Source organism: Scyliorhinus canicula, chromosome 18 (genome assembly GCF_902713615.1).
Source record: "Scyliorhinus canicula chromosome 18, sScyCan1.1, whole genome shotgun sequence".
Classification (NCBI taxonomy): domain Eukaryota; kingdom Metazoa; phylum Chordata; class Chondrichthyes; order Carcharhiniformes; family Scyliorhinidae; genus Scyliorhinus; species Scyliorhinus canicula.
The window spans coordinates 122,620,191-122,630,834 of NC_052163.1; positions in this window are offsets into that span (position 1 = coordinate 122,620,191).

The following is a 10,644-nucleotide window of genomic DNA, read 5'->3' on the forward strand; positions in this document are numbered from 1 at the left end:
GGGGGATCTGCCTACTGAGGTAATATGGGTTGAAGTTAGAAATAGGAAAGGAGCAGTCACCTTGTTGGGAGTGTTCTATAGGCCCCCCAATAGCAGCAGAGATGTGGAGGAACAGATTGGGAAACAGATTCTGGAAAGGTGCAGAAGTCACAGGGTAGTAGTCATGGGCGACTTCAACTTCCCAAACATTGAGTGGAAACTCTTTAGATCAAATAGTTTGGATGGGGTAGTGTTTGTGCAGTGTGTCCAGGAAGCTTTTCTAACACAGTATGTAGATTGTCCGACCAGAGGGGAGGCCATATTGGATTTAGTACTTGGTAATGAACCAGGGCAGGTGATAGATTTGTTAGTGGGGGAGCATTTTGGAGGTAGTGACCACAATTCTGTGACTTTCACTTTAGTAATGGAGAGGGATAGGTGCGAGCAACAGGGCAAGGTTTATAATTGGGGGAAGGGTAAATACAATGCTGTCAGACAAGAATTGAAGTGCAGAAGTTGGGAACATAGGCTGTCAGGGAAGGACACAAGTGAAATGTGGAACTTGTTCAAGGATCAGGTACTGCGTGTCTTTGATATGTATGTCCCTGTCAGGCAGGGAAGAGATGGTCGAGTGAGGGAACCATGGTTGACAAGAGAGGTTGAATGTCTTGTTAAGAGGAAGAAGGAGACTTATGTAAGGCTGAAGAAACAAGGTTCAGACAGGGCGCTGGAGGGATACAAGATAGCCAGGAGGGAACTGAAGAAAGGGATTAGGAGAGCTAAGAGAGGGCATGAAAAATCTTTGGCGGGTAGGATCAAGGAAAACCCCAAGGCCTTTTACACATACGTGAGAAATATGAGAATGACTAGAGTGAGAGTAGGTCCGATTAAGGACAGTAGCGGGAGATTGTGTATTGAGTCTGAAGAGATAGGAGAGGTCTTGAACAAGTATTTTTCTTCAGTATTTACAAATGAGAGGGGCCATATTGTTGGAGAGGACAGCGTGAAGCAGACTGATAAGCTTGAGGAGATACTTGTCAGGAAGGAAGATGTGTTGCGCGTTTTGAAAAACTTGAGGATAGACAAGTCCCCCGGGCCTGACGGGATATATCCAAGGATTCTCTGGGAAGCAAGAAATGAAATTGCAGAGCCGTTGGCAATGATCTTTTCGTCCTCGCTGTCAACAGGGGTGGTACCAGAGGATTGGAGAGTGGCGAATGTCGTGCCCCTGTTCAAAAAAGGGAATAGGGATAACCCTGGGAATTACAGGCCAGTTAGTCTTACTTCGGTGGTAGGCAAAGTAATGGAAAGGGTACTGAGGGATAGGATTTCTGAGCATCTGGAAAGGCATTGCTTGATTAGGGATAGTCAGCACGGATTTGTGAGGGGTAGGTCTTGCCTTACAAGTCTTATTGAATTCTTTGAGGAGGTGACCAAGCATGTGGATGAAGGTAAAGCAGTGGATGTAGTGTACATGGATTTTAGTAAGGCATTTGATAAGGTTCCCCATGGTAGGCTTATGCAGAAAGTAAGGAGGCATGGGATAGTGGGAAATTTGGCCAGTTGGATAACAAACTGGCTAACCGATAGAAGACAGAGAGTTGTGGTGGATGGCAAATATTCAGCCTGGAGCCCAGTTATCAGTGGCGTACCGCAGGGATCAGTTCTGGGTCCTCTGCTGTTTGTGATTTTCATTAACGACTTGGATGAGGGAGTTGAAGGGTGGGTCAGTAAATTTGCAGATGATACGAAGATTGGTGGAGTTGTGGATAGTGAGGAGGGCTGTTGTCGGCTTCAAAGAGACATAGATAGAATGCAGAGCTGGGCTGAGAAGTGGCAGATGGAGTTTAACCCTGACAAGTGTGAGGTTGTCCATTTTGGAAGGACAAATCTGAATGCGGAATACAGGGTTAATGGTAGGGTTCTTGGCAATGTGGAGGAGCAGAGAGATCTTGGGGTCTATGTTCATTGTTCTTTGAAAGTTGCCACTCAAGTGGATAGAGCTGTGAAGAAGGCCTATGGTGTGCTAGCGTTCATTAGCAGAGGGATTGAATTTAAGAGCCGTGAGGTGATGATGCAGCTGTACAAAACCTTGGTCAGGCCACATTTGGAGTACTGTGTGCAGTTCTGGTCACCTCATTTTAGGAAGGATGTGGAAGCTTTGGAAAAGGTGCAAAGGAGATTTACCAGGATGTTGCCTGGAATGGAGAGTAGGTCATACGAGGAAAGATTGAGGGTGCTAGGCCTTTTCTCATTAGAACGGAGAAGGATGAGGGGCGACTTGATAGAGGTTTATAAGATGATCAGGGGAATAGATAGAGTAGACAGTCAGAGACTTTTTCCCCGGGTGGAACACACCATTACAAGGGGACATAAATTTAAGATAAATGGTGGAAGATATAGAGGGGATGTCAGAGGTAGGTTCTTTACCCAGAGAGTAGTGGGGGCATGGAATGCACTGCCTGTGGTAGTAGTTGAGTCGGAAAATTTATGGACCTTCAAGCGGCTATTGGATAGGTACTTGGATTAGGGTAGAATAAGGGAGTGTAGGTTAACTTCTTAAGGGCAGCACGGTAGCATTGTGGATAGCACAATTGCTTCACAGCTCCAGGGTCCCAAGTTCGATTTCGACTTGGGTCACTGTCTGTGTGGAGTCTGCACATCCTCCCCGTGACTGCGTGGGTTTCCTCCGGGTACTCCGGTTTCCTCCCACAGTCCAAAGATGTGCAGGTTGGGTGGATTGGCCATGACAAATTGTCCAAAATTCTATGATTAACCTAGGACAAAAGTTCGGCGCAACATCGTGGGCCGAAGGGCCTGTTCTGTGCTGTATTTCTCTATCTATCTGCCATGCAAATGCCCACTCGCCCAACTTGTCATTTGCAGAGAAAAAGGCTAGAAAAACATTTGCTAAATAAACAAAAATTAAAATTATGTCTTGCCTTTTGACATTCAATGGCATTGCCATCGCTGGATCCCCCACTCTCAACATCCTGGGGGTTACCTTTGACAAGAAATTGAAATGGATTAACTATAGAGCAGGTCAGAGGCTACGAATCCTGCGGCAAGTAACTCACCTCCTGACTCCCCAAAGCCATTTCACAAGGCACAAGTCAGGAGTGTGATGGAATACTCCTCCACTTGCCTGGATGGGTGTAACTCCAACAACACTCAAGAAGCTCGACACCACCCAGGACAAAGCAGCATGCTTGATTGGCACCCCATCCACAAACATTCACTCGCTCCACCACTAACGCACTGTGGCAGCCGTGGGTACCATTTATGAGATGCACTGCAAGTACTCACTAATGTTCCTTAGGCAGCAACTTCCAACCCCATGACTACTACCCAGGCCCTCACAGAAGTCCAAAGAGGCCTGGGCCGCTTCCAGTTTTTTCTTCTTCTTTACTTAGCGAGGCCTTTTCACCTACCCTGCGCATCTTTGGGTTGTGGGGGCAAAACCCACGCAGACACGGGGACAATGTGCAAACTCCACACAGACAGTGACCCAGGGCCGGGATCAATCCCGGGTCCTCGACACCGTGATGCAGCAGTGCCAACCACTGTGAAACCGTGCCGCCACAGCTTCCAGCTTTTGAAGCCCCCCCCAGCCATAATAAAAAATGAAACAAAATAGGGCCCCAAAACAGAGAGACAAATTTGAATTTAAAAAATGTAACTAATGCTTTATAGTTTTTTTTAATGCAAATTCATGAATTATTGAGGAAATATCTAGCTTTCCTGCAATATCACTGTTAATTTAAGCATTGAATGGTGATAGTCTTTACCTGCATCAACATATTGAAAGTGTGTTCACCTGAAGCCATTGATGCAGTAAAATAACAAAAATACACAATGCAAGAGAGAGACCACGTTTGAGTGTTTCTTAAAGCAATTCCTTTGGCTTGCAATCCAGAGAAGATTTTTCATTCTTAGAACTTGATTTTGAAAAACTATCATTGGGAATAGTTACTACGAACAGATAGTACGACAACTTCAACTGTGTGATAGTTCTGCTGCCTTAACCTATGCATGTACTTCCACTCTCTTTCTCCCCTATCCAGTACAGACGCTGCCTGAGCTACAATACTGAGCAGCAAAATTTACTTTCTTTTCCAATATTATTTCCTTATGTGCATAAATACAAGATGATCAGAGGATTAGATAGGGTGGACATTGAGAGCCTTTTTCCTCGGATGGTGATGTCCAGCACGAGCGGACATAGCTTTAAATTGAGGGGAGATAGATATAGGACAGATGTCAGAGGTAGGTTCTTTACTCAGAGAGTAGTAAGGGCGTGGAATGCCCTGCCTGCAACAGTAGTGGACTCGCCAACACTAAACGCTTTCAAATGGTCATTGGATAGGCATATGGACGATAAGGGAATAGTGTAGAGGGACTTTAGAAGGGTTTCACAGGACGGTGCAACATCGTGGGCTGAAAGGCCTGTACTGCGCTGTAATGTTCTATGTTATCAAATGCCAAAATATTAACAAGTGTTCAAATATGAAGTCTGAGCTTTGAGCTTGAGGCCCAGGCCAAATGACCCTCCTGCTCCTCCAGCCTCCCACCCCTCATTGACCCTGTCATTACCATCTAAGGACAAGGGCAGCTCCGTGATCGATTGAGCCTTCTTCTTCTAATTGCAGTCCCAGTAGAGCCCCAATAAGCACTTGGTGCCGCTGGGACTGACGGAGTGGCCAGCCAATCCAATTGGCCAGCTGCCCCTGAGAGTGGGACTTACTCTGCAGTGAGAGACCCATTCTGGCCCTTTCCAGCTTGTCCCAGCTCTTCACGAATGTGGAGTGGAGCTGCACATCAACTTTGCTTCCAGGCAGGGTGGGGGGTGCGATCTGTCCAGCACCCCCCTCCCCGATGATATCCGTCCCAATAATATTTAGACCCTTGGTGGGGATGGGAATGTGGAGAGTTTCCCACTCTAGAGGCTCGCAGGAAGCTACAGGGTGCCATATTAAAAAGGCACACAATGTCACTGACCCATTATTGGGAAAAGAAGATAAACCTCCTGAAAATGAAGATGGATTTCCAAGAGCACTCTGAGGCCAGAAGGTGGACCTCATGTGAAAGAAAACGGATCGCGAGAAACATTCTGAGGCTGGAACAAGGACCTCCTCGGTGACACTGGATCTGGAAGATCCATTTGTAGATGCTCCCCCCACCCCCCATACCCCAACACACTGCTGTGGTGTTCCAAGATCCAGGGTTGCTGGAGGCCTCCATTCTGAACTCTGGAGGAAGCCCTAGGCATTGTTCAGGTGAGTCCCGACATCTACACCTAAGTTGTTCCAGATGAGGGCGGCATGTGGCGCAGTAGCTAGCACTGGGACTGCGGCGCTGAGGACCCGGGTTCGAATCCCGGCCCTGGGTCACTGTCCGTGTGGAGTTTGCACATTCTCCCCGTGTTTGCGTGGGTTTCGCCCCCACAACCCAAAGATGTGCAGGTTAAATGTTGTTCCAGATGTATTTGGCACTGGCGTGTTTTCCCATTGACGTTGCAGAGCATCATGCATGAGAGGAAGATTCCACTCGGGCCTTCACCTGCATCCCATTAACGGGATGTATATCAGTTTCATGCAAGTCTCCAGCTGACTTCCTGATTCATTATAGTGGGTACCAAGGGAAGATCACAGAGCAAATTCACGCTAGTATGAAACCAAATTTTGGGCCTTCTGCTGAATTCTACCCCCAGCCCCACCTGCCAGTGAACCCGCCGTCAGGTGCATGGGAGAAGTCTGCCCTGGGTGACCCAGGCTAACTGGAGTCACTCTGCCACCTGCTACCATGGTTCAGATCAGCTCCATGAACACGGGCTGCAATGGAATTTGGAACTTTTTGCAACTAACCAACAACGTTTATATTTTTTTTGCCATTGATCTTTAAAATGCCCCAAGGCATTTCACAGGTGCATCATCAGACAAAACAATTGACACCAAGCTGTATAAAAGTGGACATTCGGGCAGGAGACCAAAAGGTGATGAAAAATGGTCAATTGTAAGGTATATTTTAAACAAGGTCAGGGGGTGGAGAGATAAGGAGGTTTAGGGACCCAGAGACTGAAGACACGGCTACCCAATGGTAGGGCAAAGGAAATTGGAAGATTCACAGAATTTTAAGACTGAGATATCAGAGGGTTCTAGGACAGGAGAATGGTTGAGAGGTGGGAGGGGTGAGGCCATGGAGGGATAAGAACACAAAGGATGAGAATTTTAACAGGTGAGTTATAAAGTGGCTTCACCAAATGATGCATTGGGGGAACTACCTTGGTAATGTTCGTATATTGTTCTGGAGCAGGTTAGCGGAGGTTTACAAGCCATGGAGCCCTAGGGTTTAATCATAATCATATTGGTAAGGTTTACCATGGTGCAGTAAACCTGCACACAACACCTCAATCAAAATAATCTAACTTCTAAAATTAGTCACATAGGTCGAGAATTGTGAGAATAATAACAGTATAAATACTCACAGTAGTCATGGTTCATTGCCAGAATTTATCGCTCCCGCCTTTAGCAGGCTCTGAGGTGGGAGAGAGAGCGTAAAATTGCATGGATGAGATTCCCTCTAGTACCCCGTATGCTCTGACCTGGTTGTCAATTCATACAACAGCGGGCAGGGCCCTAGACAGGGGGTGGAATTCTCCGACCCCCCCATCGGGTCAGAGAATCGCCGGGGGTGGCGTGAATCCCACCCCCATCGGCTGCCGAATTATCCAGCGCCGGGGTTTTGGCGGGGGTGAGAATAGCGCCGCGCCGGTCGGCGGCCCCTCTGGCAATTCTCTGGCCCGCGATGGGCCAAGGGCCATCCGTTTTCGGCCGGTCCCGCCATCGTATGTTACGACAGGTACTTACCGGCAGGACCTGGCTCCGCGGGCAGCCTCCGGGATCCTCCGGGGGGGGGGGGGGGGGGGGGGGGGGCGCGGGGGATCTGGCCCCAGGGGGGGTGCCCCCATGGTGGCCTGGGGGCGCGGGGGATCTGGCCCCAGGGGGGGTGCCCCCATGGTGGCCTGGCCTGCGATCGGAGCCCACCGATCAGCGGGCGGGCCTGTGCCGTGGAGGCAGCCTATTCCTCCGCGTTGGCCGCTGCAACAGTCCGCGATGGTCGGCATGGAGATGAACTCCCCTGCGCATGTGCCGGGATGACGCCAGCACATGCTGGTGCTCCCGCGTGCACCAACCCGCGCTCCCGCGCATGCGCCAACTCGCACTAGCCGGCAGAGGCCCTTCGGCGCTGGTTGGCATACCACCAAGCCCCTTCTGCGCTGGCCGGCGTGGTGCAAACCACTCCGGTGCCGGCCTAGGCCCTGAATGTGCTGAGGATTCCATACCTTCGGGGCGACCTGACGCCGGAGTGATTCACGCCACTTCTTTGCGCCGGAGTTGCCCACCCCGCCGGTTTTCGAAGAATCCCACCCAGGGAGTCAGCTCTTGCCTCAATTAAGGGGCCACTTAAGGGCCTTTTCCTGCCCAACCTCAACTTTTAGACTGGCATTTGGATGTCAGTTCAGATGGAAATGCCAGACAAGAACAAAATTAATCTTGGGAGGGAAGGGATGCCTCCATCAGAAGGTCTCCTATAACATGGGGTGCCCTACCCTTAAGACCTGGTGACCTCCAGACTGCCCTCCCCCACCGGCCTATCCCTTGAGACCCATATTGCCCTCCCTCACCAACTCACAAGTGTTCCCCATGCTCCACACTCTAAGGCCTTACCTGTCCTCTGGGTCCTGGGACATAGTTCCAGGCAATTCCGTGCAGTGCCTCTTCTGGAGTGCCATTCCCGGAGGGACTGGAGGGCTGCTGGCCAATCTGATTAGCTGACAGCTCTCCAAGGCAGGACTACCATCCGAGTGAGTGCGCAAGTTCCACCTTATGCCAACCAATGCTCGTTAGTGCATTATATAGCCTGAGGGCTGCTGGAGTCGGTGGGGTGTCATCTGCCCTTGCCATCCTAAAAGTCCAAGCCTACTTTTTTTTTAAAGTATGTTTATCAAGGTTTTACATTTTGACAAACAACACAAAAAAAAACACAAGAATGATCCAGGACAGTAAGCAAAATAAGGCTCAACACACATGGATTCAGAGGGGAACAGGAGAGCGAGCGGCAGTATAATGAGCTTGATACAATGATGAGACATATTTGATGTTTCTAAATGACCCTCTATGGAATAAGGGAAGAACAGGATAAGTCCATAAAAACATGGTAAAATGGTGCACATCTTCCCACAAAGCGATGACTCCTAAATGACCCTCTTATGGACTGACCTCATTAACACTACACTCTGTATGCTTCATCCGATGCCTGTGCTTATGTAGTTACATTGTATATCTTGTGTTGCCCTATTGTGTATTTTCTTGAATTTTGTTTAATTCCCTTTTCTTCCCATGTACTGAATGATCTGTTCATCTGCTTGCAGAAAAATACTTTTCACTGTACCTCGGTACACGGGACAATAAACAAATCCAATCCAATGTTCATAATTGCTACAAGGGTTCAGGATAAATGACTCAGGCCATATTCGGGCTCGCAACCAATACACGTCTCCCTTAATTCCAGCAGTGCCAGAGGCACTAATGACACACTGCCACCTCCTCTCCTTGGATACCAGATCTGTCTGCACCCATGCATGAATGAATCACGGAACCTTTACACCCGCCCTTAAAACAAAGGAAACATACAAAAAAAATATGCGAGAATCCCAGTTCTAAAAGGGTGTTGCATATATATCACACAACCCAACATAACCCAGTCTCAGGCCCAATACAGAACTGTTGTAGTCCAAGATAATACAATGGAATACAATGTTGACAAATGTGAGGTTATCCATTTTGGTAGGAATAACAGCAAACGGGATTATTATTTAAACGATAAAATATTAAAGCATGCTGCTGTGCAGAGCGACTTGGTTGTGCTAGTGCATGAGTCACAGAAAGTTGGTTTACAGGTGCAATAGGTGATTAAGAAGGCAAATGGAATTTTGTCCTTCATTGCTAGAGGGATGGAGTTTAACACTAGGGAGGTTATGTTGCAATTGTATACGGTGTTAGTGAGGCCACACCTGGAGTATTGTGTTCAGTTTTAGTCTCCTTACTTGAGAAAGGACATACTGGCACTGGAGATTCACTAGGTTAATTCCAGAGCTGAAGGGGTTGGATTATGAGGAGAGGTTGAGTAGACTGGGACTGTACTCGTTGGAATTTAGAAGGATGAGAGGGGATCTTATAGAAACATTTAAAATTATGAAGGGAATAGATAGAATAGATGCGGGCGGGTTGTTTCCACTGGCGGGTGAAAGCAGAACTAGGGGACATAGCCTCAAAATAAGGGGAAGTAGATTTAGGACTGAGTTTAGGAGGAACTTCTTCACCCAAAGGGTTGTGAATCTATGGAATTCCTTGTCCAGTGAAGCAGTTGAGGCTCCTTCATTACATGTTTTTAAGGTAAAGATAGATAGTTTTTTGAAGAATAATGGGATTAAGGGTTATGGTGTTCGGGCCGGAAAGTGGAGCTGAGTCCACAAAAGATCAGCCATGATCTCATTGAATGGCGGAGCAGGCTCGAGGGGCCAGATGGCCTACTCCTGCTCCTAGTTCTTATGTAATGCAACGAGGCCCTGTTAAATCACAGCGGTGATTTCTTAACAAAGAAAGAGCCTTATATTACAGATCAGCACAACTCCAACACAGGTCTAGTTCCATCGAATTCCAATACGTTACTGGGCCAGTCCTTGTGATAATCCTCCTGGGAATCCAAACTGGCCCTCCTCTGTCTTGTTATGCTCTTGGCGTAGCATAAGCGGCGTCCTTGATGTGCACTCTGACAAAGGAAGGTTCAGACATGGAGATAACTTCAACACGTTTATTAAACTATTTATAATTCTCCTACTCGGGTTCGCCACTACTGTTAATCCTTCTATAGCTACTCAGACTGACGAACCAGTCTGCTACAATCCACGTGGTGGGTGTGATATTGAATCAACCTTGTGTCTCTACTCACTGAGTGTTTCCACTGGAAAGAGGAAGATCATGTGTGCTGTGTCCTTTATATATGGGTCGGTGTAATGCCCCCCGCTGTGGTAGTGTCACCTCTGTGTGTATCGTGAATGCCCATTGGTCGTGTCCTATCTAGCTGGCCTATTGGTTGAGTCTCTGTGTATCATGTCTCTGGTCTCCCTCTAGTGTCTAGCTAGACTACATGTATTTACATTAACCCCTTGTGTATTTACAGTGATGCATATCACCACACTATACTCCCCGACAAATTTGGTAAAAACAAGGTCAAGTCGGGTTCTCAGGAGTTGGCCCATTAACAACTTGGCCTGGGTAACTCCAGTGGTGGCGTGTGGAATCGTATTATGCGACAGCAAGAAGTCTGCAAAACAAAGCGGCAATGGCCAGTTCGACTGTTTTCTCATAGCTTTAAAAGTTTGGACCGATCTTTCAGCCAGCCCATTTGAAGTGGGGGGGTCGGGGACCATACACACGTGCTGGATCCCCTTGAACTTAATGAAGAGTTTAAACTCCACGGCTGTGAAAAGGGCATTACTGTCTCAAACGAACACCTCCAGTAGGCCAGGTATGGCAAACATTTGGCACAGCTTGTTGACAGCGGCTGCCGCAGTCGTTGAACGCATGAGCTGGATATTCAACC